This window comes from Megascapheus bottae, chromosome X (genome assembly GCF_031878675.1).
Source record: "Megascapheus bottae isolate mThoBot1 chromosome X, mThoBot2.hap1, whole genome shotgun sequence".
Lineage (NCBI taxonomy): Eukaryota > Metazoa > Chordata > Mammalia > Rodentia > Geomyidae > Megascapheus > Megascapheus bottae.
In genome coordinates, this window is record NC_143547.1 from 69,277,616 (window position 1) to 69,296,610 (window position 18,995).

The following is an 18,995-nucleotide window of genomic DNA, read 5'->3' on the forward strand; positions in this document are numbered from 1 at the left end:
AAAGCATTTATCTGTTTATCCAGCTGTTTGACAACAGCTAGTGACAGCTTCTGTGATTCTGAAGTCACTGATACTTTGAGAAATCCAGACATTATACTCATACTTGTATAATCACAGGGCACAGCTCACACTGGAGTTTTCCCCTGTGGTATTCTTTAGCATAGAAACACAGTTCCATATGCAGAGAGAGAATAAGCCATTTGCTTCAATAACTAAGAAGATAATGCCTGTTTCCATTGTGGGTTTTTTATAGTATTTTTTTTAGCAACTACCATTTTTTAAAGTCCAGGTCTTACCAAGCAATGCTTTTTAAAAATTATACTTATAGAGTTTCTGTTAACACTATTTTGTTTTAAGAAATTGATATTTTTTCCTCCAGTCTATTGCTATGGAGTACCTTCTGCCTTTGGAAACTAGAGAAAATGATTATGATAATAATACTCACAGCACAGTCCCAGCTGAATCACATGATTCTACTCTTCTCCATCTGCTATGAATTTTGCCTTTTGACAAGGGCTTGACCTTTTGTGCAGCAGATTTTGCTAGGATTACTGTATTCCTATGGTACATTTTTATGTAACTCCAATGTTCTTTGGAAGCTATTTACCTGTGCTAATGACTTGCCATCTAAACAGGTCAGTCCTTTAGTGACATTCTCATCTGCATATGCTATAATTCTCTATTTGGTATGGATAGAACCACAGTTGTGTTTGGAGATTCTTTTCCTAGTACTTTACAGTGAGACAGGATTTCCACATCATTTACAATGTGTCAAAATGAACTAGTCTCCTGAGAAGTTATTAAATAATGTTGTATTAGGAAATCTTAAAGAAAAATATTTTGAATTTTAATAGATGATTTGGTTTTAGCTAGAAAAATTCACGGAATAATTGGCATTTCTTTTTCCCCATTTTTCATTCTTATTGAGTAATTCCTTTCTATAATTATAGGCAATAATTATTAACTGTTAGTGTGAGACAGACTTTGTGCTATGTGTTTTGCATATACTATGGTCCGAGTCCTTCTACTTTGTTGTCATTTCCAACTCACAGATGCTGAAATTGGTGCTCGGAGTATTTAAGAGACTTTTTCAAAACTAGAGATTTTTCAAGCTGATACAGAAACTGAGATTCAAACCAGTATGAATCTAAAGCAGATTATTTTTAAGCATCTCATTAATAGTACATATAATAACATAAGCTACTATAGCCATCACCAAACAACACATTTTAAATAATATAGAATTTCCATTCTGTTCAATATTGCAATATCAATGGGAACACTGTGCTCCATAAAGTCATATAAAGATCCAAATTTCTTTCAGTCAGGACTTCTCTGTGACTTAGGAATGTCCCTTAACTGAAGAGGCAAGCCTGAAGATATCCGGTTTGTAACTGTATTCTAGCCTATGGGAAGGATAAAAGAAAGGGCTCTAGAGGTTACATATTTATATTTTAGTGGGTATGAAAAAGATAAACGTATTTCTACAGTTCATATCATTTGGGCTAGTTACATAGGCATACTTAACTGAATATACCTTTGACCTTAGCAGCCAGGGGTCTAACTTGGTTTCTCCTGCACCCTAAGTTATCCAATGTGATAGCAGTAAGAGGTGATACAATTGGAATGTGATCAACCCATGGGCTCCATCTTACATGTGGGCTCCATGCCCTAATGAAAAGTGTAAGCTCGCCTGGCACCTATGGCTCATTCCCATAATACTGAGATCTGAGGATCAAAGTTCAAAGCCAGCACAGGCAGGAAAATCTGTGAGACTCTTATCTCCAATTAACCACCAGAAAACTAGATGTGAAGCAGTGGCTCAAAGTCCTTGAGCATTGAGCAAAAAAATCTCAGGGACAGAGCCAGGCTCTGAGTTCAATCCCTAGGACAGACAAAAATAGAGTAAGCTCATGTCCTTGTGAAATTTCACCATGTGAAAATGTATCAAGATGCCATTTTGGAAAGGTGGTAGCCCTTAGGAAACAGTGACTCTACTAACATCTTCATCTTAGGCACTAAACTACAAGCAATAAATTTATGTTGTGTATACATTACTCAACCTCCATCATTTTGTTATAATAGCCCAAATGGAGTTGGATAAGTAAGTTGGTGGGAGAGAAAAATTTCAAGGGACATCAATCCATCTGTTACTGTGCCCTAATACCTGGTGATAAACATCATCCACCATTCCAGAATGTAAGAAATCAAATAGAAATCAATAGGAGACTACTTTCTTTTTTTTGTTTGTTTTTTTTTGTAATTAGTAAAAGGGTTACATGATATTTGCCAGATAGAAGGTGCATTAATTCACATACATTGATACCCTTTCACATGTCTTGGTACCCGTTTCCCTCCCCCCCCACACTCCCCACCCGTCTTGGTTTTCCCCCCTTCCCTATCAAATTTCAAATATCCAAATACAAATAAATTCAATTTATCAGATAACAAAGTGAGATACTATACCAATATGAGATAACCAAGGGACAGCAAAGGAGATGAGAGACAACATAGTACATTAAGGACAACAATCCTTCATTATATGGCTTTTGTTTCACTATCCTGGAGGTCCTTTCAATTAGCTTCACATTATATGTCCTTATGTATCAAGAAGAAAAAAACAGCTTTATGTTAGCTAGTCTAGTTATTGGGGATACAATGATTTAAGATAAGGGCCATTATATACAATTGTGTTTACATCCATATTAAGCTAGGTTTAGTGACTTTGAATGTTTTAATATATTTATAGCAGTCAAACTTTTGCTCTGATGTAGTCATTATTCAGTAGTTTTTCTGTTGTATTACTGACATCCTGAAATATCATAGGTAAATTCTGGCAAATATGCCACCCAGTGAACATTTTCTTTTTTCTTTTTGCTGGTCAGTCATGGCCTTGAGTTCAGAGCCCAGCCCTGTCCTTGGGCTTTCTCAAGGTTAGATCTCTCAATGTGAGTCACAGCATCATTTCTGGCCTTTTCTATGTATGTGGTACCAAAGAATCAAACCTGGGTCTTCATGCAAGCTAGGCAAGCACTGTACCACTAGGCCAAATTCCAGGTCAAGGTAAACACTTTCTTTTTTGAGCGTCCTACTCAGTTGGAAAGGAGAACATGCACCTTGGGATATTATTAGTTGTTTAACTATGATGATTCTCAGACCTTTTTTTTTGTTCTTAGTCTGTAAATTTGTAGGCTAAGTGTTGATGAAATAAAGGGCCAGGAATAGGTTTTATGGTTTATAACAACACTGTTTCAATCTCTAAGGTAAGTATTATGTAGATTCCCTCCTATAGTGACCATAGAGATGGTGAACTCAAGGAAAAAAACTTTTTCATACATAAAGAAGCTTCTAGGAGTATTGGTATATCTTTTGCTTCTTTCAGCCAAGTTTCATTCTTGGGTCTAGAAAATGTACTTTTACAGCTTGATTCACTTGTAAATACTTCTTCAAAAGAATCTTTAAAAGAAATCCAAGATCATAGCTTAGTGAAGATAGTTTACCCATCATGTTAAGAAAAAACAATCCAAACTTAGATCAGAAAACAGTATCACAGAGTTGTTTCTTCTTCTTCTTCTTCTTCTTCTTCTTCTTCTTCTTCTTCTTCTTCTTCTTCTTCTTCTTCTTCTTCTTCTCCTCCTCCTCCTCCTCCTCCTCCTCCTCCTCCTCCTCCTCCTCCTCCTCCTTCCTCCTCCTCCTCCTCTTCTTCTTCCTCCTCCTTTTCTTTCTCCTTCTTCTTTTTTGCCATTCATGGGTCTTGAACTCAGGGCCTGAGCAATGTCCTTGGGCTTTTTCTCTCAAGGGTAGTGGTCTGCCACTTGAGCCACAACACCACTTCCAGCTTTTTTTAATGTATGTGGTACTGAGGAATCAAACCCCGGTCTTTGTTCATGCTACATAAGCACTCTAGTACTAGACCAAACTGCCAGCCCCACGTAGTATTCTTATATATGGAATCTAAGGTTTTTTTTAACTTCACATGAAGATAAAAGTGCTACTACATGGAGGGGGTGGTGGAGAAGATGGGCTTGGGAAGAATGGATAGTGAGAGGGTAGAAAAATATGATCAAAAAGTATATTTTATATGCTCTAAAAATTATTAATGAAAAACATTTAACATTTTAGCAAGGAAGTTAAAAAGGGGGCTGGGCGAAAGGAAGTAAGAAAAAGTAATACTGGGATGAATATGATCAAAATATATGTATGTACATGTATGGAAGTAATCACACTAAAACCCCTTACTTTATAGAGTTAATATATTTTAATTAAAAAATCCATCCAAGAAAGTAGGCCAAGTAGAACAGACACTATTAATAGAAAGGATAACAAGTGTTTGTCTATGAGTTGATGTGTATATATATATATATACTATATACATAGTAGACAGGAAGTTGAGTAATTTGAGATAAAGAACTGTGGGGACAGTAATATTAGAGTATCTCTCTCTTCATTGTTCACTAGAGCATTGGAAGAGTAATACAGTTATCCTCTTTAAAGTTCCTGAGGGGAATTCATTCTGGAAAGACATTAATAAAGCTGATTAGTTTTCAGATGGAGAAGTCAATCTCGTTGCTCATGTTTATTACTAGTATTCAAAATCAACTGATTCTTCTTAACCAAATGCAACAAAAAAGTATTTTACTTACATGTTTTCACATTGTAAGAACAATTTCAAAATTCGCATTTATTTATTGCAATTCAGCTTAAATGTCAAGGTAGCCTTTTGAATTGGCAATGATCCCTATTGAATTTTTTAACTTATGCTGAAAAGATGGCTGCTGGTGGCTGACTTTACGAGGTGTTTGGTGTTTTATTTTGGTTTAAATCTGTTTTTATTGCTCAAATATTGTCAGAAGATGCATTATCTCTACTGGAAATTCCAGTGCTAAATGTACAGGTTATCTTCACTATGACAGCTCTGTATCTTCAATTTCAGATACATAGCTCTCAAGTCATACTAGATTTACACATTCTATTATACTTCTATTGAACAGCTCTTAATCTACTCAGAAGAAAACATGCTGCAACCAGCAAATTTTATCCCCTTGCATTTAATGGGAACCTTTCTTGATGGACAATTGTATTAGAAATGCTCCAACTAGATCCGGCTAGTTTTGAAAGATTTTGAAAGGTTAACCCTAAAAAAGATATGCTCTAGTTGGTATTTAGTATTGTCATGGACCCAAATTCTAATCCTGTATTTACTGGTTTATCCTCTCCCCCATCTGCCAATAATTCTAGAAGTCTTGTCTAATTTAATCACTATTTTAGTCATTGGAAGACAGATTTTATTAACAATGGAATTTCATCCTGAAATTGTGTGGCAAGGTATACATGTACTTCCTGGGATAACTTTGCTGCATAAAGTTTATATTGATTTTATTTCAAAGGATAAATTTTCTGTTTTGGATTCATAAAGTAGTAGGATTATTATAATGAGGTTGTTGAGAAATTTATTGAATGATTTTATCTTACAGATATATATTTGAAATTAAGAGAGGAGGCAATGTTTTTTTCTACAACTTGCATTATTAGGTGGGTAATGGCTGATATTCAGGCCAGTTCATTTTTCTCATTGCTTTTTCTGTCCTTTGGCTGTATGAATGTAAAGTAACCAGAGATGGGGACAGAGACTATTGTTAGTCTCCTTTGTTGTACCATGGGGAAAATAATGCCACTCCTGATGATGAAATGGTTATAAAAATTGCAAAACATGTTCAATATATGGTTAATTATGGAGGTGCATGAGTCTAAATAAAAAGTACACTCTAAAATCATCCACAAATCATGGTTCATGCATTTATCTGGTTTTTCTTTTTCTCTCTCCCTCATTCTCTTTCCCTTTCCCTTTCTCCCTTTCTTTTGTGTATGTGAGAGGCTATGTTTCACTTACACGTTTTTTATACATATCACTATCAGAAAACCTTTGGAAGTAAGAAAGTATTTTTAATACTTTCAACGATAAATGTGAAAAACACTCAGCTTATAGTGGTATAAGGCATAATATTTGGCATATTTGCCAAGATCTCTGCTAGAGACCCACAGATTTGAAAAAAAGAGAGTTTCATTTTACAGGTCAATATATGCATACAAAATATCTTGATGAGACTTAGCTCTTCTGTCATTCTCCTCCATCCCCAAGGCAATGTCAACAAGCTTCATTGTTTCATTTGTGCAGATATGCAAAAACATTTTAACAATATTCGCTTTTACCCCCTCTGTTCATTGTCCCCCGTTCTTGGACATGACCGCTTTTACATTCCTGTCATTTATTTTTTAAGTATATGCTAATTGTTCAAGCGTTTGTACCATGGTATTTTGCACATTCATGCACATTGTTTTAATCAGATAATCGATTTTTCTCTTATATCTTTCTTGGCATCTTCATTTAATGGACATTTGCAGATATCTGTAATTAGTTTTAGAAATCTCTTATCCTAAAAGACCACCAGAAAGGCTAAGCAGTAAGCACAGCTCATAAGTGGAAAATATATGAGGAGAAAGGTAAAAAAATTGGGAATCTGACATTTACGTTGACATGAAAATTTATTTACAAGATATCTTTTTTTGTCCTCCAATCTTCTAGAAATGGAAGAAGTAATCTGGACTTTGAGGGTAATCATTTTGTTGAAATGTTAAGTATTTTAGACTTGAAAAAATTCAAATGAGTGCTAGCAGGTAATATAAAAAGAAATCATAAGATAGAACACTTTCATTATAATTATAATTGCCAGATACGATATCCCTATATTACTTTAACCTATGTTGGTACTTTCTATTGCAAGGGAAGATTATTTCAATTACTGTCAGACAATTGGCTTTGAAAAGTACCACTACCTATCTTCTCCCTATTTCCTTATTCAGATCTTCAACCTTTTGCCCTCAGTATTGTGACCTTGAATTTGCCTTTAGTTTCACTGTTCTACCTCCTTTTCTTTCCCCTAGTCAATCCTCACAGTTAGCATTTTAAATGCCATTGAATTTACAAGCTCTATTCCAGAGGCTCAGCACTTCTATCTTGTTGCAGCTGCTATAGCACTTACCTCTTATCTTTTTTCAAAAGTAAAACTGAAGCAAAGGAGTGTACGTGGCAAAGCAACTCCTCAGAAGCTGGCTGGATGTTATCTCTGAGAGAGCTTTGCTTAGTTTGCAGAAACAAATGCCATGCATGCTTCCATGTTGCTTAGTATGATTTGTCACTTGGCATTCTCAAACATTTGATGTAAGTCCCTGCCTTGTTCGGCTTCTCATCAGAATGCACTACAATTTGTCCACTTCAAACCCACCAGGAACAAAGGGCATTCACTTTGACATCTGCTCCTCGGAGGCAGCCCATTAATACTGCACTCGATGTGTCAAGTTCTTAATGAAATACTTTTCCCTTAGTTCTTTTATCCACAATCAGATGGCCTGGTTCAAGGTCAGTGCCCACCAGAGACTATTTTTCTTTTTGCTTTTCCCTTTTGACAGCCAGCCACCATACACCCTGCTTGATTCCAGTCTACAGAGCCTTTTTTGCTCAGGCAGCAATAAATGTGGAGCCAATATTGGAGATAGTTTAAACCTGGTTAGAATCCCAGGACTTCTACCACTTTCAGAACTATGTCCGCAGTTGCTGTCCAACCCAAATCTGTTTTATTCACAGTGATATAAATGGCTTGTTATATGGAAACTGTTATATGATTAAAAACCATATAAAGCTGGATATTAAGCCAGGAACTGGGAATATAGTATATGTACATATGTTACCTCATTTAGTTTCTATAATGTCTACAAGGAATATAGAAACTGAGTCTCTGAGAGGCTAAGCTACTACCTATGCAGGGTCATAGAAAATGGTAATATAGAATCTAAAGATGTTAATAATTTAAAATGTAACCTCTCCTATTGCTTCTTTTTGTGATACCCAAATAACTAGCATTGCTACTCTTGTGGTTAAATAAAATGAGAGTGGAGTACAAACACTGCAACACTACAGTGTCCCACAGTAAATCGATAATGCAATATAGCTACTAATGACTAACAGATGAATTGCATATAACTAGATGTTTCAGGCAAGATGGAGAGGGACAGAGTATGAGTTCACCATGTGACTCTGAATAGGGTACAGTTTAAACATTATGAATTACTTCTAAATTATTTATTTCTGCAATTTTCCATGTATTATTTTTGGCCCATTATAATTCAAACCATGGGAATCAAAAGTACAGATAGGAAAATATACATGCTTTCATGTGGTGGGAGTAGAAGATAGATAAAGAAACGCCATCAAAATGTAATATTTAAAACAGATTATTTTATGCTAAGGAAATCTAGAAGTACCTACCCTAGTACAAGGAATTCAGTCTTATCTCCTTTCTCTTTTTCCCATTTCTGTCTTTCTTTCTCTCTTTTCCTTCATTACTTCCTCTTTCTTCTTCCCTCTTCCTCTCTCCTCACACTCCTTTATCCTTAGGTTAAGGTAGATACTTCTTAGTCCTGTGTACTTTCTTTGCATATCTTGATCATAATGTTTATTCTGTTCATTCACAGTGATTTGAGTACTCACTCTGTGTCAGGCACTGTTTTAAGGCACTAGGAAAAGAACAGGGAAATTAAAAAGATCAGCAACTTTGGATTTTATTTCCTAGTATAGTTAAAGACATAAAAGCAATAAATAAGTGCATGTGGAATAAAATGACAGATTATGAAAAGTTTGGTGAAGAGAGTAAAGTGAAGAGCAGAGTGGTAGAAGGGTCTGTCTCATGAACAAAACTTTTGTGACAGGTGGTACTTCTCATACAGATCCCAGATTTTGGTTTATAGTTTTGGCTCTCCATTTATTTTCTATACTTCTGGAAGTAATGGCCCATGCCTTATTTTTTTTGCAGCCCCAGACAAGAGAAACACAAGAGGTTGAGGATATTAACCAAGCATTATTGCAATGGCATATGCAGGAGTATGCAGATGCAAGAATCTAGGGGTGGATAAGAGATTGAGGGAGCTAGAGCCCAGAGAGACTATTGTCAGAGAAGAAGAAACAATACCTTGATGATTTTGTGGAAAACTTACATATGAGAGTGACTAGTTGGAGGAATAAAGGGAAGACTGTGCTGTGTAAATGAAAAACCATTTAGGCTAGGACAGCTGTTCTCCAATTTGGTTGTACATTATATTGAATTAGAGAGACTTTAACAATAAGGTCTAAGATCCAAGCCCTGGGAGATTCTGCTTGAAGGGCACTATGTTGACTTCAGAAAAGTGATGATTTTTAAGACGCTTCTGCTTTAGGAGTCAGAATCCCTAAATTCACCTCTGAATTTCAGAGAGACCTTTGGCAAATACTCTGAACAGCTGTCTATAAGACAGACTTAGGGGGCTGGGAGTTTGGCCTAGTAGTAGAGTACTTGCCTAGCATGCACGAAGACCCAGGTTCGATTCCTCGGTACCACATACATAGAAAAAAGCCAGAAGTGGAGTTGAGGCTCAAGTGGTAGAGCTCTAGCCTTGAGAAAGTCCAAGGACAGTGCTCAGGCCCTGAGCTCAAGCTCAGGACTGGCAAAAAAAAGACAGACTTAGGGATAGATTTAGATATAGCTAAGTTCTTTGGGGGCTTTTGGACATAGTAGGGCAGCAACTGTAACTCATATCCATGGGTTCAATAGCAATTATACAGAGTGTTCATTCCTGCCTACTAGAACAAGTTACTTTTCAACAGAAAGCAATTTGTGGAGAAAATAACATTTATTTGAGCTGGACACAACTACCTCATGACTGTAATTCTAGTTTCTCATGAGACTGAATTCCAAAAATTGCAGTGCAAAGCCAGCCAGGGTGGAAATGTCTGTGATACTCCATATTCAATTAACCAGCACAAGGCTGGGCTGGAGGTAGGGCAACTGTAAGCCAAAAGACCAAAGTAGAATGTGAGGCCCTATGTTCAAACTCTGGCATTGGTCAAAAGAAAGATGATGGAGGAAGGGGAAGGAAAGGGAAAGGAAAGGAAAAAGAAAAGAAAAGAACAAAATATGGAAGGGAAGAAGTAATAGTAACAGGTTGTGAATATTTGAGGTTGATGGTATATTGACTTATTGTAGTTTTTATATAAAGAGATTTCACCAAGCCCATGATATTTCCACAGGCAAATATAGTCACCAAACTTAAAATGCCTTATGTCAATGACCAGTGATTTTTAATTCATTATAATAATCATAATTATTAACAATCTTAGATATTTTTAATGCTTAATAAGCTTGTGATTGATTTCTGGATCTGGATAGTTCCCAGTGTACCCCATGTTTGACAAGTAGGTAGCTCCTCTGGTTTAATACCTTTCTCCATAAGATAAAAATAAAAATAGTAACTTCACACTATTATTGGGATTAAATTAGATAATGTATCTAAATAACCATGGCATATAGTAGATAGTTTAATGAAGACTTAAATCCCAGTTTTACTGTAGTAAGTAGAAATTCTTCAGATTAGAATATATATCTGACTATGCTTAATGTATTTGCAAATTCTTATGCCCTGTCATTGGGATAACTTTGGTCTCTAAATAATGTATTTGTTATCTGACAACAATAGGAAATACTTGAAAGAGGAGCACCAATTTATAGCTATACTGTTGATTTCTGGAATGAAATATAAGCAAATTCATCCACTCAAGTTTCTGTTGCTGGCTAAATAGCTAACTGATGACTACAAGGGATAAATATGCCTTGTGAATTGCAATGTGACTTTGGCATAGGACTCTGGTAATTTAATTTTCAAAACCTGCATGTAAATTCAAGTCGGAAAGATTCCATTTCTAGTTTCAATTAACAGCAAACAAATAGAGCTAAGATATCTAAAATGCTTTCACTGTAGGCGAATCTTTAAGTCACTAATTTATATGGCCAAGGGGGCTTATGTTTGCAAAGCCATCCCCTTAAGAGCTGAGGTTAAACAAGTGAGTGGCATCAGCTATAAATGAATTGAAAATTGCCTTCTGTTCCAGCCCAGTGCAATGGTTCGTGTTTTGTAATGAGCCCTAGTTGGCGAGGTAACTCATGTCACCAGGAGGAGCTCTCCACAGACTGCTCCATTTGTCACTGCTGTCTGAAGGACACAATGGACTGGGAAAGCTGGCACGCTGCAGAATTTTACGATGCTGTATGCATGTGGTGGTCTCTCTTATCAAACTGCAATTCAATAGTAAATACAAAATCACCCTATGTTTCAATAATTCTAAGGTCGTGACACAACGTGACCAAAGCTAGGCGAGTTAATGCTGACACTGGGATATTGCCTTAGCCAGTAAGCAAGTGGGGAGAGGGGAAGGAAACCAAATGTGGTGGGAAGAGAGACTCTAGTCATAGTGGAACATTCATCTCCATGGCTATTTGTCTGGAATGCTTTGGTCTGTGCTGTGTGGTTCAATGGTGTAATTTTTCAACTGGGTACTTTTTATTCTCTGTGCCCTCACCCTTCTTTTTAAAGAAAGACCAAAAAGCATAAAGGGTGACCAAATCATTACAAGAATCGTGTTGCAGTAAACAGAAGCCAGTCCTAAGAAGTGAGTTCAGCTAATTGCTCTCAGAATGGTGAATGGCTTACAAGAAAATCACCAGGACAGAGATCGGTTGTGAAATGGATTTCACAAGGAAAATGGCTTTATTATTTTCTGTTATTATAAAACTAGTATGTACTTATTCTAAAACCTATAAACAATACAATAATATATAAATTGTAAGAAATCACCTACTTTTATTTCATCCTCTCATATCAGAGACACAGTGTGATAACATTCTGGTTTATCTCCTATATCTCCCTGTAATATTTTCACAGTGATTTGTTTATTTTGTTCAGAAGAAATTTATAGATATAAATTCACATTTATAAATTTACACTTTAGGAACTTATGACTTAAGTGTAAAAATGGTCCTTCACAGGGTAATGCTAATGGATACTCCAGCAACATATATAAGAATGTGTCAAAGAAAGCCAATGGTCACTATTTCCTGTATAATGGTCACATGCTACACACTTCTCTAATTTTGTTGACATATTGACGTAACCAAGGGTCTTGGACATGCTGGGCAGCACACTATCATTGAGCTACATTCCTGCTCTAACTACTTAAGATGATTTAGCTTATCTAAACCTTGTTTAAAAAAAACAGAGGTTAGAGTGCTTGCCTACCATGCACAAGGACCCAGGTTCGATTCTTCAGTACCACATATATAGAAAAAAGCTGGAAGAGGTGCTGAGGCTCAAGTGGTAGAGCTCTAGCCTTGAGAAAGTCCAAGGACGGTGCTCAGGCCCTGAGCTCAAGCCCAGGACTGGCAAAAAAAAACAAAAATTTTTTTTTAAAAAAGCCCTAAATGTATCAAGATTTTGCTCTATTGCAAATCTCTGCTAGTAGAGCCCAAGGTTTCTACTGATTATGATGAATGAGGGAAACCATTGAGCCTAAGTTCCTTTGAGTCTGGCTTACTTCACTTAATATGATTTTTTCTAAGTCTTTCCATTTCCTAACAAATGGGGCAATGTCGTTCTTTCTGACAGCAGCATAGAATTCCACTGTGTACAAATACCACATCTTGTTGATCCACTCATCAACTGAGGGGCATTTGAGTTGGTTCCATATCTTTGCTATGGTGAATAGTGCTGCAATGAACATTGTTGTGCTAGTGGGTTTAGTATGTCCTTGTTTCTGGGTGGTTGGGTAAATGCCAAGTAGTGGAATTGCTGGGACATATAATGTGAAGCTAATTGAAAGGACCTCCAGGATAGTGAAACAAAAGCCATATAATGAATGATTGTTGTCCTTAATGTACTATGTTGTCTCTCATCTCCTTTGCTGTCCCTTGGTTATCTCATATTGGTATAGTATCTCACTTTGTTATCTGATATATTGAACTTATTTGTATTTGGATATTTGAAATTTGATAGGGAAGGGGGGAAAACCAAGACGGGTGGGGGGTGTGGGGGGGAGGGAAACAGGTACCAAGACATGTGAAAGGGTATCAATGTATGTGAATTAATGCACCTTCTATCTGGCAAATATCATGTAACCCTTTTACTAATTACAATAAAAAAAAAAGCCCTAAGTGGTAAGTACTATTAGCATTCTTGCTTTATAGTTGAGTATATTGAGGCTATCCAGAGTACTCATGAGGTTTAAATAGAACATTGATCTGATCTTTATATAGAAGAAAGGAATAGTGTTTGCTCTCACCTCCCAAGACTTCTTCTAATCCTTTGTCTTTCTCTCTCACTCTCTCTCTCTCTCTCTCTCTCTCCAAGTCTCCTTTTCCTCTCTTCCTTTCCTTCTCTCTCTCCCCTTTGTCTCTGGAACTCTATCACCCTCTTCATTAGTGCCAAGGGAGAAACAACCAGTGAAGGAAGAAAAAGGAATTTATTGTAGAAACAGGAAATCCTGAGAAGATGTGAATCTTCAAACTGGTGTTCTATGCAAATATGTCCATACATTATTTTCATTGCTAAATAAACAGAACATTACTTTCTCAGTAATACAGAGGTTTTGTTATCTGAGCCTATACCAACAAACGGGAAACAGAGTGACAGCTATTAGACATTTATATATTTATATATTTAGCAGATATACAACTAGGATTTGTTCCTCTCTGGATCTGATTATTGATCTTTCTTCTTCCTCACTTAGTCCATAATATTGGGGAGAGTTAATGATCTTCATCAAATGAAAGGCTCTTGTAATTTTCTACAATTAAACTGTAGTAGGTATATGAATGTTTATAAATGTAGTGCAGATGGTAATTGCAAATATCCCATAGTCTTGTGAGCACTTTAAAAAGTTTTTGTTCTAGTGCTGAAGCTGGAACTCACAGCCTGGGTGCTGTCGCTGAGGTTATTTTTTATATTTTTTTGCTCTATTACTTAGGTCACAGCTTGACTTCTGGATTTTTGGTGAGACAAGTGTCTCTGGGTTTTTCCTGCCTTGGCTGGCTTAGAACCATGATCTTCAAATCTCAGCCTCCTGAGTAGCTATGGTTACAGGTGTGATTAATCAGGGCTCATCTCTGTGGGCACATTTATTTGTATGACTAATAGTATATTGTTGATTTCTTGTGATCCTTCATCTTTGTGAGCCTCACTTACCTCACCTGTAAAGGATGGCAAAGGGACTAAATCTAAGAACCCCTTGAGTTTGAGAACTCTATACTTTTAAGAATTGCTTAACTACTCTGACTTTGGGTCTTTTGTAGGACCTCTCTTTTAATTTCCATGCCTTTTTAGGACTGATGAATTAATTACCAGTACAGTATTGCTAAAAATGCTCTGTGACTGATAAAATAGCAATATTAGTAGGCAGGCTCCTATGGTTCCAGAAGAAAGCTCATCACAGTATCATTGAATTTTCAGTACATCAAAGACCTTCAGTAAAAGTGCTCAACTCTCGGGCCGGGAGTTTGGCCTAGTGGTAAAAGTGCTTGCCTGGCATGCACGAAGAACTGGGTTCGATTCCTCGGTACCACATACATAGCAAAAAGCCTGAAGTGGTGCTGAGGATCTAGTGGTAGAGCTCTATCCTTGAGAAAATCCAAGGACAGGGCTCAGGCCCTGAGCTCAAGCCCAGGTCTGGCAAAAAAAAAAGTGCTCAAATTTCTCATTTTTTTGTGTAATTGAGACATAGAGATATTTAAGTGATTTTTTTCCCAGAGTCACACATCTAATTACTAGTAAGGACATGATACACATCTCTTAACCATTTTTTTCTAGACTCGAGTTTCCTAAAGTGTGCTGTGCTCAACAGAAATCTCGTAACACGTCATAGGTGGGAGTAGGGGCATGGGAAGGAGAATTTGAGATCAAGTAAGTCTTGGAAATGCAAACCTGTCTAGAGAAGCCTGGTTACCCACTTGAAGACTAAGAATGCCTGCAGTATAGAATATTTCTAAACTGCATGGATTTGTGTAAATTTCTTAAACACCTTGAATAATATTGAAAGTGATAATTTCAACATTAGTGTTTTCTGCTGTTTGAATCCTCCCTTTGTGTGTTAGACATTTGTTTTAAGCCCTCACATATATTGACACACAATGTTCACAACATCCCTATGAACGTTATGGACATCTCCGTTTATTTCAGAGGAGAAATCTAAAGCATTGAAAGAGAAAGTAATTGGCTCAAGATCACACAGCTAATACGGACAGCACTGAGATCGCAGCCAAAGCAGTTTGGCTTCAGTGCCTGTGATTTTAAGCTGCTATGCACAGCTTACTACCAAACCATTTCCCCATGAATGCCTGTTAATACCTAGTAGAATGAAGGTTCCGTAAAATCATGTTAGGAAATACTGTTCTGAGATTATTTTCAGAATGTATAGTAAAATGGAGTTATGTGAAACTTCATAGAACTCTGGGATAGCATAACTTGAATGAACCTTAGAGATCAACTCCATTGACAAGAATGTGAGGCCATTAGGGAAATTTTGACCTCAGATATGTGGCAGCTGAGACTAAGAATCAAGGCTAATTCAATAGTCCTTATTTATTAAGAATCTTTGGAAAATGTAACAAGAAGAAATCTTAGGTTTCTTTATTGGAAAATGTGATTGGGTTTCAAGGGCCACAGGAATTTCCTGTTCCCATTTCCTAGCTTATAGTGGGTAGCAGCAGGGCATGAGATGAACAGAGGAATTGCTGAGTACCTGGATGGGTACTACAAGAGGATATAAGGACTTGTATCACCTACATGTTATTTATTAGGGTCTGTAATGTATACTAGGCACATTTTCGGGTGCCTGTCCTAGGGTTTGAACTCAGCACTTAAGGACTGTCCTTGAGCTTTTTTGCCCAAGGCTAGCACTCTACCACTTAAGTAGAGCTCCATTTCTGCCTTTATGGTGATTTAATTGGAACTAAGAGTCTCACTGACTTTTCTGCTAAGGCTGACTTAGAACTGCAATGCTCAGATTTCCTCCTCCAGAGTTGCTACGATAATAGATGTGAGACACTAGTGCCCAAATAGGCACATTTTTTGTTCAAGGAATATACTAGTAATACCATTACAGAACTTTATGACTTCAAGAGCACTTTCCTAGTCATTTTTTGGTGGTGTGACAGGAAAAGAAATGCAAATGCACATAGAAACGAAATCATGAGCTGCATGGTAATTGTAGTCCTAAGCACCAAGAAAGTGTGTCTGGTAGCTGTAGAGTTTAAATTAGTCCAAGAGTTATGAGAATGAAATTGGTGATTAGGAGCCAGGCCACGGTAATAAGAATGCTAATCTTTGCTTTATTTGAAAGATATTTACATCTATTGAAAAGAGAAAAAAATAATAAAGAACTTTTAGGTATTAGGAACATTTAAGATTGATGTCTATACTAAAGAGAATTTACTAAACAGAAAAAAGGCAACACTGGGAACTGGGAATGTGAGAGTGCTTCCCTACCATGCATGAAGCCCTTGGTTCGATTCCTCAGTACCACATAAACAGAAAAAAAAACAGAAGTGGTGCTGTGGCTCAAGTGGTAGAGTGTTAGCCTTGAGATAGCCCACGTATAGGGCCCAGGCCCTGTGTTCAAGCCCTAGGATTGGCAAAATAAAGCGAGACTGTAAAGTATTTGTCTTTAAATCAGTCTTGCATTATTTCTCTTGGTCAAAATCATCATAACTTAAATGAATGTCAGGAATGGAACTGAGATTCTGTTTGGGGTTGGATGGGACTGGGATTAGTAATAGTAGAGGCAAATGAGGGGAGTAGAAATATGATCAAAGTATTATATGAACATGGATAACAATACAACAGTGAAACCTGTTAAAATTTTACCAGAAATTTCATGATGAAGGGGATGGGTTGCATTGGGATATAATGTATGCACATATAGAAACATCACAATGGAACTACAATTTTCATACGAAAGCAATAAATGAAGAAGTCTGTGAGAACTTTATCCTATTATGTGTTCAGCTCTTTTCATTTTTTTTAGAGTGATTGGAATTGTTCTTACACTTCTATTTTCCAGTTGTTAAACTGAGGCCCCAATGAGAGTGTCCACTGAGAAGTTTTGTTCCATCTGTTAGGCCACATGTGGGTTTCTTAAATAGCTCTATTAGTGGATTGTCACTGCTTTTATATTTAGATTGGCTCTTTTCTCATAATTAAGGTTAGGAATGAAGTAACAATAGATTTCCTCTCCATGCCACTGACAAGCTGAGAATCTACTTTCTCTTGTCTCCTGGGTTCAGAGGACCAGGAAGAGTATGGCATTCCTCATTTTTACATCACTGGTATGTATTACAAAATGCAGAATCTACTATATATTTAGGCAATTATTGTCAAACAAATGAGTATTCTCTAGAGAAAGGGAAGTCGGTTGTCGGGACAAATTATATATCTTTTTGAAGTTTACTCAAAGTAGGTGATTATTGATGATATGTGTCATGATAGTTCAAATTTGCAAGACCAATGGAAGCTAATTAGTTGCTGCTTAAGTCCTATCACTTATTTGGACAGGTGTCACTGTTGAATGAAAGAAATTATAGATTTTTTTCTAACCAGAATCATTTGGTGATAGCCCATATTATATCAGTGAATAATTCTTGAAGTAGAAGAAAAGTAACATACTAAATTTGGATTTTCAACACAACAGGTGTTAGTCACCTTCCTCTGATACCATTATATAGAGCAGGAGATGCAGGGTCAGAGACTTAACATGAGCATGAGCAGCTTAGTGTTTCGTGGGACTACTGTAACACTGAAATGTGTGTTTACTTAGTAGTCTTAGTCATCCTCCTGTTAGCATTAATCATTGATATGATAATTTGCTTCAGATCTGCAACTCAATGTTATTGTTAGAAAATATCTCAATCCTTGATGAAGCTTCATCTATTGACTAAATTACATATATGCCAGGGCCAACTACATTTGGAAACATTATCTCAAGAATGAATGTATTGACTTCCTTCTAATCTCAAAAATAGAGAAAAGCTGGGCGTGGTGGCTCAGCCCTATAATCCTAGCTACTCACAACGCTGAGATCTGAGGATTGAGGTTCAAAGCCAGCCAGGGTACTAAAGTCCATGAGAGCCTTATCTCCAATTGACCACCAGAAAACAGGAAGTGTGGCTGTGGCTCAAGGGGTAGGGCGGTAGCCTTGAGCTGAAGAGCTCATGGACAATGCCCAGGTCTAGTTCAAGTCCCATGACTGACAAAAGAAATATCAGAGAAGACAGGGAGCTGATGGTTCATGTCTGTAATCTTAATCTGGAGGCTGAGATCTGAGGATTACAATTTAAACCAGGATAGGCAGGAGAGTCCCTGAGATACTTTACTCCAGTTAACCATCAAAAGCCTTAAGTGAAACTGAGGGCTCAAGCTGTAGATTGCTAGCCTACAGTAAAAAAGCAAAGACAGCACAGTGCCCAGGCCCTGAATTCAGTCCCCAGTACTTGGCACAATAATTCGAGGAGGGATATGATGTTTTTAATGAGTTGACAGCATTGTACAAGAGATATCATGAAAGTGCCTGACACCTTTAGACAATAACAAACCCCAAAGTTGGAATTGTGGCATGGTGTCTGCACATGTGGAAATGATGCTAGAGTTCAGACAATGGAAGAAACATTAAGTAAACTTCTTGTGATGTTAAGGTAGTGGCCTTTGAAAATATATTTTGGCATTCTGTTTACTGCAACTCTTCCATTTCCATTCTGTCAATCTCTTCAACAAACTATGGTCAATTAAAAAAGTAGTGCTTCTACCTCCATCGCTAACACATTTTGTTGAGTTTCTAGGCAACAATAACTCCTCTGGGAGAAAGAGGGGTCATGAGGCTTTAATATAATAAATCTTTGGATACCTATACATTTATCCTTAAAGCTAGCAACAGGCAAAGAAGTAAGACGAGATGCCTTCACTTGAGCTAAAGAATAGTTTCTCTGTAACTGTACTCTTTTCTTCATTTATCTATTTGAGTTACTTAGTAAGCACAATATTTATTTTGGATCTTTTCTAGCTCTACTTCTGAGTCCATTTTTTATACTCTA